Genomic DNA, 14829 nt, shown 5'->3' with positions numbered 1-14829 from the left:
CTCTGGCTCTCTTCTCCACTGGCTCCTGATGGGGTAACCAATAAAGTTTGTGCTGCAGAAGATTCCGGTTGCCCTGAGCGTGTTCTTACCAGGGGAACAAAAGCGCGGGCAATAATATATGTATATATATAAAGTGGAAATATGTGCGTGTATATACATACACACACACATATATATATGCATGCACAGGAAATAAGACTCCCAAGTGGACAGAATAAGACTAAAACAGCTCTTAAAAAAAAATAAAACCCTACGGAATGAAAATAAAAACAAATAGTGGTGGTTTGAATATGAACCAATATGTCTGACAAGACACTTCCCATTTTTTTTTTTCTGTCTTCATGTTATATCCACTGGAAAATGGCTATATACATTTACCAGTGTCACACAGGTCAACTTCTTAAATTTAAATGAAAACTTTGACTTCAGTAGCACCCTGCATACCCTAGTGATAGTCACAGATACTCTGAATATATAAGATTATTTTAGGTAGGAGAGCAAAGAAATCTCATTTTATCCAAGTGACAACTTTCTTCAGAAAAATTTGCATTTCCCATCACAAGTATGTTTCAGTATGCTGAGACTCTGGCTGTGTACACTGAGAGTTCTTGCTTTAGCTGACGGTATACTAAAGGGGAAGAGCTTTACTAGACACTGCCTGTTATCTCAGCACTTTTGAGGCTGAGGCAGGAAACTCAAGAGTACTAGTCTACAATGGGCTATAGGATAAGCCTCATATCTCATAAGAAAAATATTAAAAGTAAAGCTCCCCATTTACCAGAAATGGACTGATATATTCCAGTATGGATAGCATGAGTGTGGCTTTTGCAATTTTGCTATTGAAGAGAATGTGCCATGTCTTATTCAGCTTGCTGGTCTCAGGATGTTTTAAGCCTTATTGAGTAGAGATGCTTGTGAGCTCTTCTAGACTCCAGAGTACCAAAGCTGGATGCCTGAGCACAGCTGATAAGTGCAGAGGCATCCAGTCTCTAAGTAAGATGTTTGAGAAGGAAGTATGTAGTTTGACATGCCATTTATTTTTGTGTTTTTTAATAAAAAAATTAATTTAATATAAATACTGGATTTGAGGTAGAATACCAATAGTGAAAAAATCCTCTAAAATCTGAACTATTAGAATTTTATGGTAAAATAGGATTAATATAGGAAGCTTACAGAATGGTAGCTCACACAATGTAGTTATGAAATCTATTTAGTTAAACTGTCACATGTGATTACCTTGAGGGTGGTCATAGAATTTAATTAACCTGTGGATTGGGTAAGATGGGTTCCAGGAAGAGTACAGAGGCAGGGATCGAACTCCATTTACATGGATTGAATAAAGTAATAAAAGAGAGAGGTGAGGTCAGAAAGAGGCTATCTAGTAAGAAGAATGAAGAAGCAATAGGAGGCATTCAAAATGTGCTGTGGTATAAAAATTTGTTTTAAAAAATTCTTCTGCCTCTCTAATCTTTCCATTCAGGAAACATTATCAAATTAAGATATGGCTTTTCAGAAAAGACAAAGAAAATCTCCAAGGTCATTAAGATATAACTCAGAGATACAGAGCAGATCTAAGCACAACCTTGCTCTCATTTTTTAATGAGTTTGAAAGAATTCATGTGGTTCCTTCTATGTCCTCTCAGAGGATCCTGGAACTTCTAGGAAGCATGTTCTCATTATAACTTGGATGAATCAAGTCAGTCCTTAACCATGTCACCAAATTTGTGACTTCTATAGTATCTGTGATATCTACAGTAGTTGATTGGAGTCAAATAAATTATAATTCCAAATACTTAACTTTTGTAAATATGCTCAATTGTTGCCAAGCACACAACTTGTAGGGATATTTTGGGGGAAAGACAAACTATTGAAGTTGTTTAATATATAAAATAATTTATTCATCCTTGATTTTTGCTGGTGAATGAGAATGTAATTGGATCAGAAAGCTACTATGCTACCACTGCTGGTTCATTCTCTAAAATACTCTTGAGAACTGAACAAGTTCATAAAGTTAAGAATTTAATCCCAAGAATTGGCATACTAGCCATGGGAAAATTAGCACCATCTTTAGAAAGCAGAACTAAGCCCCAATCAAGAAGAATACTGACTTCCCCCAGTACATAAAACATACATATCAGAGATTTGAAATTCTGTTGATTGTGAAATAGTGATATTAGTGAGTTCCAGATAGTTTGTTTATTTCAAATGGTTATTATCTTGTCTCTATTTCACAACTGTGTGATATATGTATAAAGTAGCAATTGATCCACTCTCTCAATATTCCCATTCCTATCTTCATCTCCCTCCATTTCCCCCCTTTAAATTTATAGCTCTCTAAATAAGAAGATATATTGCCATGCTTGATATAAAAACAGATAATCCACCCTGTGCCTGATACTATTATTAAATAAGACTTGGAAACTTTTGGATGTGGTAGCAATGAATATATTTTTCAGATGAAAGAAATATTTATCTGTGGGCAGTGTCACTCACACATTACTTTAAGGGTTATCTATAAACTCTGTTAGGTTTGACCAAGCTCTGAACCTAGCATATCTATGTCTGAATATATTTCTTCAAGTCAATCTATGAAATGGAAAGGTGGCTTATTTCTGCAAGACTCTAAATTAGCTTCCATCTTTAATCCAAATAGACCTGTTTGTTTGTTCATAAGCCTAGTTAATGTCTTTTTAATATGTTTTCTCTTTTAAAAAATATTACTTATTTTAACTGTGTATGCATGTGTAAGTGCAGGCGCATATGCTGTGGTATACATGTGGAAGTCACAGAACAGTTTTCAGAAGTTAGTTCTCTCTATTATTGCCCTGTGTAATAATAACAAATAATAAAATAATAAAAAACCTCAGGTTGTCAGGTCTGTGCATCAGTACTTCTGTTCACTGAGCCAGAAAGATGACTCTGAGCTTTATTTAAATCTATGCTATGTTAAGTCATACAAGAAAAAGCACAATGTATGTATTGCATAATACAGATGTATATATTTTTAGGTAAAATCTCTGTGTTACTTGCAGCATCATTTCAACTTCATCTTTTGCTCCCCAGTGGAGCCATGGAATTGATGGAGAACTAAAGCTGGAAATATTAGGGTTTGTATAGCTAGAGATGCCCATCATGATTATACTTTATGGGACAGTCCAAGTCCAAGTAGGCACAATAGCCACTTATTGTAAGATGACAATGCTATACTAGGATTGTTAGGAACAATGTGAAAGTGAGTTGCTCAGAAAGAGTTTTGCTTTTCCATTGCCTGATGGGCTTGTGCTGCCTGCCTATTTGTATTTGTGCCACTTATACTTTTATATGCCATTTCTTACAGGAAGTGACATAAAGTACAGGATGTAACTTTCAAGATTAAATTAGGAAAGCTCTATCCATTTATTATTTATTTAGAGATAGCTTTCATATAATCGGGGTAGATTATGAACTCACTATGCAGCTAAGGATGTCCATGAACTCCTGATCCTCCTTCCATTATCTCCCAAGATCTAGGATTACTAGCAAGCACAGAGCTCTTATACCTTGTTTATATAATGCTGTGAGTGGACCACCAAGGTCTAGTAAATGCTTGGCACATACTCTATCAACAGAGCTCCACTCTGTTGTTAGATCCTCTCTTGGTTGTTTACCTTTTGTGACTTTGCTCACTTTGAAGGATGCTGAATTCCTTACTGTGAGCTTGGTTGTATAGAAAATCACAAGACAAGGAACTAAAACAGCGTTTCTTCCATTGTAAAGTTCAACCTTGAGAGCTTGTCTAGCAGTACTAGCAGGGGTACACAGCTACTCCTCTACCTCAATTGCAGACCTATCCTGTTTTGGGGTTGGAGGTCCTTTTCAACTTTGCACAAAGAGCTTCTAGATGGATATAGATGAAATGTGGAGAAGGAAGTGGACACCAGCCTAGCCAACAAGATCAGCCAAACTACCTCTGTGAATAGTGGGTGACCAATGTCAAGACAGATGTTTCTCAGCCAATACAAACTAAACTCAGTAGTATTTGAGAACTTGTGTTTTGCTTTGTTTTGGCTTATTTCGAAATTATTGGTCTTTTGCATGTTTTCATTTTTGAGGTTACGTTTTACTTGTTTGTTTCATATTTTTTCTTTTTTTTTCTTTACTTGCATTTTGCTTGTTTATGAAGGACAGAGAAAGAACAAGTTGGGTAAGTAAGGAGGTGGGAGCAACTGGGAGGAAGTCTGGGAGGCAAATGAACAAAATGTATCATGTGAAAAACATTTGACAAAAGTATTATTTTTAATATTAAAAACTCATGAAAATACTCCTGATCTATGTACTACATCAGAAGCTTTGTATTCCAGTACAAGAACAAGACCCTCCTGGATTTATGTAACAAGACCCTACCCCCAAACAACATTGACAATGACGACAAGATTAATAGAGCTCTGAACTCAGTTGCAGACCACTTTTGTGGACTCAGGCCTCTTATGAATTCAAATCAAACTACCTTGGTCATCACTATCATTTTGGTGCTCTAGGGGAGCCCAGGAAACTGTGTCCAAAAATGTTGATTTAAGCCACTAAACAGGGTATTTTGATGTAAAACCAGAAATATATACATAGAATTTATCTTTTTATGGTGTACATATTTTGTTAGGATTTGGAAATTAAAAATATCACAAAATATAGCCAAACTATACATGTTCCAATTTTAACTTCTTGTACATGTTGGAGTTTTTAGATTTTGAAGAGCTTGACTCTCCAACTCCAATAATAGAACTGGATTTTGGTTAAGCTTTGGATGCCTAAGTTCATTACTATGCCTTAATTCTGGCAATGCTGAAATTTGTTCCGATTAAGTTATGTGAATAAGGAAAACTATGAGTAGTTTGAAGAAGTAGTGTTACTGTCACTCTTTTAGAATTTACTCTCTGTGTTGCTGAGTCTCTTCTGGATTATTCAAATTGTGCATGTATGACAAACAATGCCCACAGGTATGCAAAACATGACTACCACTTGTAAATCCCTTAAAATCACTATCTCACCATGACATGAGACTTGTATGCCTAAAGAAATCAAAATGTTGTGGGCCTGGAATCTGAGAATAAGAACCTTTATAGTCATAAAAATAATGGGATTTAGTTTGTATTCTCTGTTTTTCTAAGGTATATGAGTTCAGCTTATGGCTAAACACAGTCACATGTTCTTGTGGTTTTGCTTTCTTTGAGTCCACCAGGGACAGTCTTTGATAGGTCTGTGTTGAATAGGCCATGATGAATGTCTTTTCCTTGTGCTCATCTAAGGAAATATTTACACTTACAACTTTTGTGCTACTACTAAGTGGTAAGAATGTCCAGTCAGGAAGACCAACAGAGCCAACTTGGACACCTGGGACTCTCAGAGTCTGAACCACCAACCCAAGAAAATATACAGGCTGGACCTAGGCCTTGTGGCTCATATGGAGAAGATATGCAGTTTGATCATCATGTTGGTTCTGAGCAACTGGAAATGGAGCTAGCCAAAAAGTTGTTGCCTGTATGTGGAATGTGTTCTACTAGTTCTGGGCTTCCTTGTCTGGACTCAATGGGAGAGGAAGTGCCAAGCCTTGCAGAGAGTTGAGATGCCAGGGTAGGGGCAGGGAAATATCCACAATATCCATGAGGGCCTCCCACCCTATCAGAGAAGAAGGGGAGGGGAATTAGGGGAAGGATTGTGGGAGGGGTTGATCAGGAAGGGGCAGTGAGCATGATACAGAGTGAATAAGTTAAATAAAACATATTAAAAAATTTAAAAGTCCCTTCATTCTTTGGTCCCCTGAAAATATGGTGTCTAAGCATTTAATTTAGTTCTTGTTTTTCAAATTGGTCTGAGCTAAAAATACAATATAAAATTCTGTTTCAACCTAGATGGAATTTCTGATTTGTAATCATAGTCATAAATATTTTTAAAACGAGCCCAGTAGAAATCTTACAAGATGAAATGCATGTGTGGTTTATATGCAACCACTGTTTCTATGTTAATAAAACTAGGAAAATACTTGAGTGAATTTCTTTCATTTTCATCTGTTTCTTTTTCAAAGCATAGCAAATTTAGATGATAAAGTTGATTATTCAAGGTTTTGAAATTTTTATAGTTACAAACCTAAGGGTTTTGAAAATGAGACCCAACAGTTAAGCTAAAAGCTCTTCTATTGTATACTGGATTCCCCTACAGAGGTAGACTTTCATGAAAACGTTAACGTACCACTCTGTTCACACTGTTCTGCCAAGCCAGAAGTAGATAAGGGTTCTGAAACTCTTTATGAACGAAGAACGTGATATAATTCTGAGTTTATTGTTCTTTTGCCACAATATTGAGATGGAGGAATACATTCTTGGAACTTCTATTTTTGATTATAATTTAAAGAAGAAGCTTATGAAATTTTCTTTTGAACTTAGAGTACCAGGTCAGAGTGATATTGTGGTATATGGTAAGAAGCATTTTACCATCTTGGAATTGTTCCAGCCTCTCAGAACTCATTTCTCCTTTTCCACACAACATATATATTGAAACAAAGCTTATCACACTTTCTGCTTTTGCTCATGAGCTGTCAAAGTCCTTAAAATTTAATAGTCCTGTTTAAGTTTTGAGGCAGACAGTTTTTCTTCTTTAGCATCCTTGAAAACTTCACCTTTCACCTCTAGAAGAGGAAAAAAGTATTTGACCAATGTATTTATTTCAAAGTATTTTTTTTTCCAAAAGTTCTGAATAGGCCTTTTACTTTTAAAAATTGTTTCTTTTATTTTTGAGGATACCCATATGCTCATCTTCATGAATTGTTTCATACATTCATTATTACATATAACATATGCAAACATACATTCCTAAATACAACCTGCTCAATATAATGTTATTTGTATGTGTGTTTTCAGGACTGACCGTTTGGTATTGGATAAACAGTTGGTGTGCTTTTCTCCTAGGTAATGTAATTTCGGTATTATTTTAAATAATAATACTCTACTAAGTGTGGTGAAGACTCAGCTGAATATATTATCCTCATCTCTGTGATATAGTCTAAAATAAGTAAAGAATTTTCTTTGGTTCAAGTTTGAGTTTTTTCTAAAAGTGGCTTCTTGACAAAGAAATCTTAACTGCAGATATAATGTTAGTTAAGAAAATAACTCATCGGTTCCATTTTCTCCTACAGTAGACAGCTCTTTTTAGAAAATTACTTCTAGTCACTTGGAGAGATGATAGTCATATGGTACTTTATCCATTTATTCTCTGAAATGCTCTCATTTGGAAGTGATTTCTTTCCTACTAACTATGTCTATTGAAACATTATTTAGGCTTATCAAAGTTGCTGTGTTTCATGTGTTTTATAGTTGTTAAACGTTGGGCAGTGGCTTCAGCTTGAATTTTGGGAGACACATGAGAAATACAGATTAATTTGTAAATAAGTGGTTTTTAAATTCTTAATTGTTCTATTAATTCTGAAAAAGAGACATCTAAAAGCCAGAATTTAACTGTCATAGAACAGTGGCATGGAGTTAAAAGGTTATTGTTCTAGGTCGTTTGAATGGAAGGAAAGCATATGCTCTTAAGAAGCATAATATGCAATGTCCCATGGTTCTCAGGTGTCAGATCAGGGGATAATTTGCATAAAGACTATAAAGAACTACAATTGTAGGTCCAGATGGCAGTGCTCCTGGGTTGCTCATATCACAACACTGAGAAAGCACATTTCTAGGCACTTAGACTATGAGGAATTACACTGAGGAGTGTGTGTTGGCTAACACTACCTGTCCTGTGGTTATCCCACTTGTATGTGTGCTGAGGGGGTTAATGGAAAGGGGGTGAGGTTTTGTATTTGTCTGATTTGCAGATATTATTTTTAGCATTAGAATATGGGTTGATTGACTAAATAAATGAAAAATAAATACAAAATTGATATTACCCTTGACAAATGACCTCTTCTTAAGTTGTACTTTGTAACTTACACTGCAAAACCAAATATGTCACTCAGTCATAACAATATTAAATACTATTTTTATTCAGTAAAACAGGAAATAAAATTTAACCTAAATTGACAAAGTTTAAGTTCCATAAAAAAGCTAATTTCTCTCTCTCTTACTCTCTCTCTGCTTTTCCTTTTAAGTCTGGAGATTTACTTCTCCTTTCAAGAATATTCAAGGTGTGATGTAAAATTATAGATAACATATTTACTGAATTATAAGACATTTTTCTGATAGTAAGACATCATATTTTATTATATTTCTTTAAACCAAGTTACTATGATGTTGTAACTTCAAGATAAGGAAGTTCTAAATTCGAAAAAAAAATACCCTCAATACAATCATTTTTATGTTAGAAACTTTTTTATATTAATCATTGCATTAACTTACATCTCATGATATCTACCTTCCATTCCATAAATGCCCTCTCACCACATCCCCTTTGCCTCTATGAGGGTGCCCCCCCACTCCTGCCCACCATTCTAGCTTCTCCTTACACTTGGGAATCAAACTTCTACAGGACTAAGGCCATCCCACTGATGTCAGATGATGCCTGCTACACAAGTTTCTGGAGCCCTGTATCCCTCCCTATACTCTGCTTAGTTTGTGGCTCAGTCCCCGGAGCACTAGGTGGTCTGGTCAGCCAACATTGTTCTTCCTATGGGGTTGCAATTGCCCCCCCCCCTTCCTCTAGTTCTTCTGCCAGCTCCCCCCATGGTGTCCTGGAGGTTAGTTTGATGGTTGGAACCAAGCATCTGCATCTGCATTTGTCAGGTGCTGGCAGAACCTCCCAGGGAACAGCCACACCAGGTTCTGTCAGCAAGCATCTCTTGGCAACAGCAACAGTGTCTGGCTTTGGTATCTACAGACAGGATGAATCCCCAGATGAAGTAGTTCCTTATGGCCCTTCCTTCAGTCTCTGCTCCAATTTTTGTCCATGTGTTTCTTTTGGAGAGGAACATTTCTGGGTTAAAATTTTTGAGATAGAATGGGGCTACCCTAATGTCAAAAAATAAATGTGTAAGTCATGTAATAATGTGTTCTTTAATATGTTGTATAGGCATTCTGAGAATCTTTGACTTACATTATTTCACTTCTTGATGTAATTTATAGAAAGCATTTATTTAAAGTGATTAAGCTACTTTGCTATTGGCAGCTAGTCTATGAGGTGATTGACATTTGACATTTCACAGAATGAAGGAAATAGTGGCTATTTGTAAACCATACACCTAGTAAATGAAAGCTAAGATCTAACATGTATTTAGTAAGCAAGCCACATGTTTTTGGCCTCTCTCTTATGCCATAGTGACTTACCCCTCGAATTAAAGTATTGAACTTAGTTTTAAATAAACTTCACCAATGCCCACTTACAAAAAGTACTGCTACTGTAAGAAAGCTTTTGATTAAAAACATTGTTGTTATCTTCAAAGAAAATGATATTGTGAATACTAAGGTCTTGGCACAATATCTAATGTCACTCCTTTTTTCCTGCAACAATGGATTTCACATGGAATGATAAGTAACCCATGCAATGCAAAGATACAAGGAAAGGATTTTGAAGCCCTAGTTCTGTTTGGCAAGATGACCTGTCTCCTGTGATAATATGTTTCCCTGGATACATTTCCCTGGATACATACATTATTATATTCTGCAGAGTATGGAGCTACCCTTAGGGACAACAACTACCAATGACATTGGTTAGGTGTTACTAAATTTAGTGTATTTACTTTCTATTTTGAGACATGGTCTCCCTAACATACATACATTAATCTTGAATATGTGATCTATACTGCCTGGGGCTAAAGACCTTATTTTAACCAGTAAAATAATAACAAAGGAGAAAGGCAAGCAAAATGCTTGAATCTGACAGTTACAAATCTATTCTCATTCACTTTCCTTTTCCCTTACTTATATATATATATATTTTTTCTAATATGTTTCCAGTAAGTTCTCTCTCTTTCCATGTACATGTATTTTTAGGAAGAAGAAAAGTGAGGGGTTGGAGAGAAAGGATAAAGAAAAATCCAGGGAGGGAAATATTCTTTTCTTGGAAAAAAAGCTTTTAGCAATTTAGCTAATTGCCGAACTTACAAATTATGTAATTTCTTTACTGTTTTTAGAACAAAAATTCACCATCCTTTTTAAAGCAAAATGTTTTAATTTAGATAAAGTGAAGACAAATTGCTTGCTATCAGTTTTGTCCTTACTTTATTATTCCAATCAGTGTAGTCTTTTTTTTCCCTTGTTTGTACAATAAGCACTTTATTGATTGAGCCATCTCCCCAGCCCATTTCATGTATTTCTATTATGCTTAAAGTTATTTAGTTTTCACATTTGTATTTAGAATGAACAATGCTATGTGCCAGAGCTTCCATAAAGAATGCCAGGTGTTTCATCTCATTACTTCCTCCTCCTTAGTATGAAAAGGCTGTAGGCAGATATTCTATAATTAATTTAGATGAACTCATCTGTAATTTTTTCTAAGGAAGAACAATATGTTTATTGTTTAAGGTATTATAATATAAAAACTGAACTCATCCATTGTTCAGACTCTTAAAGAAATTAGATAAGTTAATGTAAAAACACTTTTAAAAAGAGGATATAACAGGAAGAGAGCAAAGGTTGATGAGGTATGAGAAGAATAGATTAGATTAGTAGAAGAGAGTCAAGCACAGCACACATGACCTGATATCTAACATAAGGCCTACAAGAAAGAGGTCTGGCCTCACTTCTGACCCACGTAAAATTCTTTTCAGCTTTTTAGTCAGAGTCCTCCCTGAGCCTGATGAGTGATGAACACTGTACAGAAATGATAAGAATAACACAGCAAAGTAAGAAACTGTGGCTCTTGAAGGCCTTAGAAGTCAGACATACGACTTGGATACTCTGTCCATTTACGGGAACAACAGTTGAAATCTCAAGGTTTCTGACTGGCATGTGAGTATGTCAGTATTTCTATTTTCTCTACTGACTGCATAGCTTGTCTTCCTCTCCTTTCTGTAAAGAATCACAAAGATGAAAGGTTAGTCAAAATGCTGCTTAATTGTCCATAGACTTTTACAAAACTTATATAAAATAAGTGTACATAAATAACTATATATATGATTTATATGTTGTCATCCAGCTGCAGAAAATTTGACACTGTATGCATGCCTTGAAATGTGAGCTTCACCATTAAACCTATATTTTATTTTGTCCAGTTATTTAAATTTAACTATTAATTTTATTTTTTGTTTGTAGAACATAATTTAATATTTTTACCTGTTAATACTCAACAGACAGAATAATTATTTTAAGATATATTTCACCTTTATGACTCCCTTGTCATTTCTAATTTTATTAATTTGGATAATGTCTCTGTGCCCTCTGGTTAGTCTGGCTAAGGGTTCATCTATTTTTTTTTTTTTTCTCAAAGAAACAGCTCCTAGTTCTGTTGATTCTTTGTATAGTTCTTTTTGTTTCTAATTGGTGGAGTTCAGACCTGAGTTTGATTATTTCCTGTCATCTGCTCTTCGTGGGTGTATTTGTTTTTTTTTTTTTTTTTCTTTGTTGTTGTTCTAGAGCTTTCAGGTGTGCTGTCAAGCTGCTGGTGTAAGCTCTCTCCAGTTTCTTTTTTGAGGCACTTAGAGCTATGAGTTTTCCTCTTATCACTGCTTTCATTGTGTCCCATAAGTTTTGGTATGATGTGTCTTTATTTTCATTAATATCTAAAAGGCCTTTAATTTCTTTCTATATTTCTTCCTTGACCAAGTTATCATTGAGTAGAGCATTGTTCAGCTTCCATGTGCATGTGTGTTGTCTGTTGTTTTTGTTGGTATTTAAGAGCAGCCTTAGTTCGTAGTAATATGATAGGGTGCATGGGATTATTTCAATCTTCTTGTTTCTGGTTAGTCCTATTTTGTGACCAATTACTTGGTCAATTTTGGAGAAGATACCATGACGTACTGAGAAGAAGGTATATTCTTTTGCTTTAGGATTAAATGTTCTATAAATATTGTTAGATCCATTTGGTTCTTAACTTGTGTTAGTTTCACTGTGTCTCTGTTTAGTTTATATTTCCATGATCTGTCCATTGCTGAGAGTGGGGTGTTGAAGTCTCCCACTATTAATTTGTGGGGTGTGTTATTCTCTTTGATCTTTAGTAAAGTTTCTTTTATGAAGATGAGTGCCCTTACATTTGGAGCATAGTGTGGGAACCAAAAGGGAGTGTAGGGGAAGAAGGTGGAGGGAAGATAGCCCACGTCCAGCCAGAGTTCCTCTTATGCTCTGAGCAAGCAGACGCTGGAGGGCTGTCAGATGCTTTCCACTTGGCCCCGGGTGGGCATCTAAGCCACTGACCCCACTCAACGGTGGTGGTGGGGGGTGGACAAGGGGCAGCCCCTGACCAGGGCCCTGGGGCAACACTCTGTAGCCCTGGGGTTATGAGAGCAAGGGCTGAGGGAGAGAAGTTCCCACATAGGTGAAAGTAAGCGCAGCAGGCCTTGATGAATGGAGACAGTTTATGGTTTTAGAGCTTTATTGTAGAAAGGCAGGGATAAAGGAGAGAAGGTGAAAAGAGAGAGAGAGAGACTGGCCATGGCCAAGAGGAGGGAAGGGGGAGAGAGACAGAGGAAAGGCTAGAGAGTAAGAAAGAGAGAGTAAGAGGGAGTAAGAGAGTGAGAGGAGAGGACAGGAGGGAGATAGAAGAGGAGAGTAAGGGGAGTAAGAGCAAGAGCGTGAGGAGGGGCCAAACAGCCCCTCTTACGGTATGGGTATGCTGTTTGCTTTAATGTTGCTAGGTAACTGGGCAGGAATTTAGCCTGAAGGTCAGAAGCTTGGGACATTGCCTATGTGAATAAAAGCCATTCTTATCCTATGAGGGTTGTGGGGGGCAGTAACTTCGACAGGAGCCTTGAGTCCAGAAGATATGAGAGAACTCCTTTCATCCCATGTAGGTGAATTATCACCACCAGGTCTTGGGGTTTCACACCTCAGCTGGACTGGAGATCAGACTGTCTGTGCATAGCCCAATGCCCCACAGCATAGATGTTCAGAATTGAGAGTTCATCTTGGTAAATTTTTCCTTTTACTAGTATGAAGTGTCCTTTCTTGTCTTTTTTGATAGCTTTTGGTTGAAAGTTGATCTTATTTGATATTAGAATGGCTATTCCAGATTGTATCTTGGGTCCATTTGCTTGGAAAATTGTTTTCCAGCCCTTTACTCTAAGGTAGTGTCAGCCTTTGTCACTGGAGTTGGTTTTCTGCATGCAGCAAAATGCTGGGTCCTGTTTATATATCCAGTCTGTTTGTCTATGTCTTTTTTTGGGGGTGGGTAGCGACTGAGTCCATTGATGTTGAGATATTAAGGAAAAGTACTTGTTACTTCCTGTTATTTTTGTTGCTAGGGGTGGAATTATGTTTCTGTAGCTATTTTCTTTTGGGTTTGTTGAAAGATTAATTTATTATTTTTTTCTAGGGTGTAGTTTCCTTCCTTGCATTGGTGTTTGTAGGGCTGGATTTGTGTAAATTTGGTTTTGTCATGGAATATCTTGGTTTTGCCCTCTACAGTAATTGTGAGTTTTGTTGGGTATAGTAGCATGAGCTGGTATTTGTGTTCTCTTAGTTTCTGTATGACATTTGCCCAGGATCTTCTAGATTTCATAGTCTCTGGTGTAATTCTAATAGGTCTGCCTTTATATGTTATTTGACCTTTTCCCCTTACTGTCTTAATAGTCTTTCTTTGTTTAGTGTTTTTGGTGTTTTGATTACTACGTGACAGTAGGAATTTCTTTTCTGGCCTAGTCTATTTAGAATTCTATAGGCTTCTTGTATGTTCTTGGGCATCTCTTTTTTAGGTTTGGGAAGTTTTCTTCTATAATTTTGTTGAAGATATTTACTGGGCTTTTATGTTGGCAATCTTCACTCTCCTCTATACCTATTATTCTTATGTTTCATCTTCTCATTGTGTCTTGGATTTCTTGGATGTTTTGGGTTAGGAGTTTTTTGCTTTTGTATTTTCTTTAATTGTGTCAATGTTTTTTTTCTATGGAATCTTCTGCACTTGAGATTCTCTCTTCTGTCTCTTGTATTCTGTTGCTGTTGCTTACATCTATGACTCCTGATCTCTTTCCTAGGTTTTATAAATCCAGGGTTGTCTTCCTTTGTGATTTCTTTATTGTTTCTATTTCCAATTTTAGATCTTGGGAGGTTTTGTTCATTTCCTTCACCTGTTTAATTGTGGTTTTCTGTAATTCTTTAAGGCATTTTTGTGTTTCCTCTTTAAGGGCTTCTAGCTGTTTACCTGTGTTCTCCTGTATTTCTTTAATGAAGTTATGTATGTCCTTCTTAATGTCCTTTATCACTGTCATAAGAAGTAATTTTAGATCTGTATTGCTTTTCTGGTGTGATGTTGTATTCATGACTTGCTATGGTGGGAGAATTGAGTTCTGATGATGCCAGGTAAGCTTGTTTTTTGTTGCTCATGTTCTTAAGCTTGCCTCTTGCCATCTTATTATCTCTAGTGCTACCTGCCCTCATTATATCTGACTGGAGCCTGTCCTTTTTATGATCCTGGTTGGTTCAGAACTCCTCAGAGTTCAGCTGTCTCTGTGATCCTGTGATTCTGCAATCCTGTGATCCTGAGATCCTGGGTGTGTCATAGCTACTGGGAGTCATGCTGCATCAGGAAACCTGAGATCCAGGTGTGACCAAGCTCCTGAGATCCTGGGAACCTGTGTTTCTGGGCATGTTAGAGCACCTGAGAGTACAGCTTCTTTTGGGTGTTGTGGGACTAGCTGTGGAGTTAGTTGTGGGACTAGCCCAAGGTCTGCTCAGGTAACTGGCTCAGACCATAAGGGAGCCATGCCACTGGTAGAGT

Source organism: Mus caroli, chromosome 18, assembly GCF_900094665.2.
Source record: "Mus caroli chromosome 18, CAROLI_EIJ_v1.1, whole genome shotgun sequence".
NCBI classification, from domain to species: domain Eukaryota; kingdom Metazoa; phylum Chordata; class Mammalia; order Rodentia; family Muridae; genus Mus; species Mus caroli.
This window is presented reverse-complemented; position numbering follows the sequence as displayed.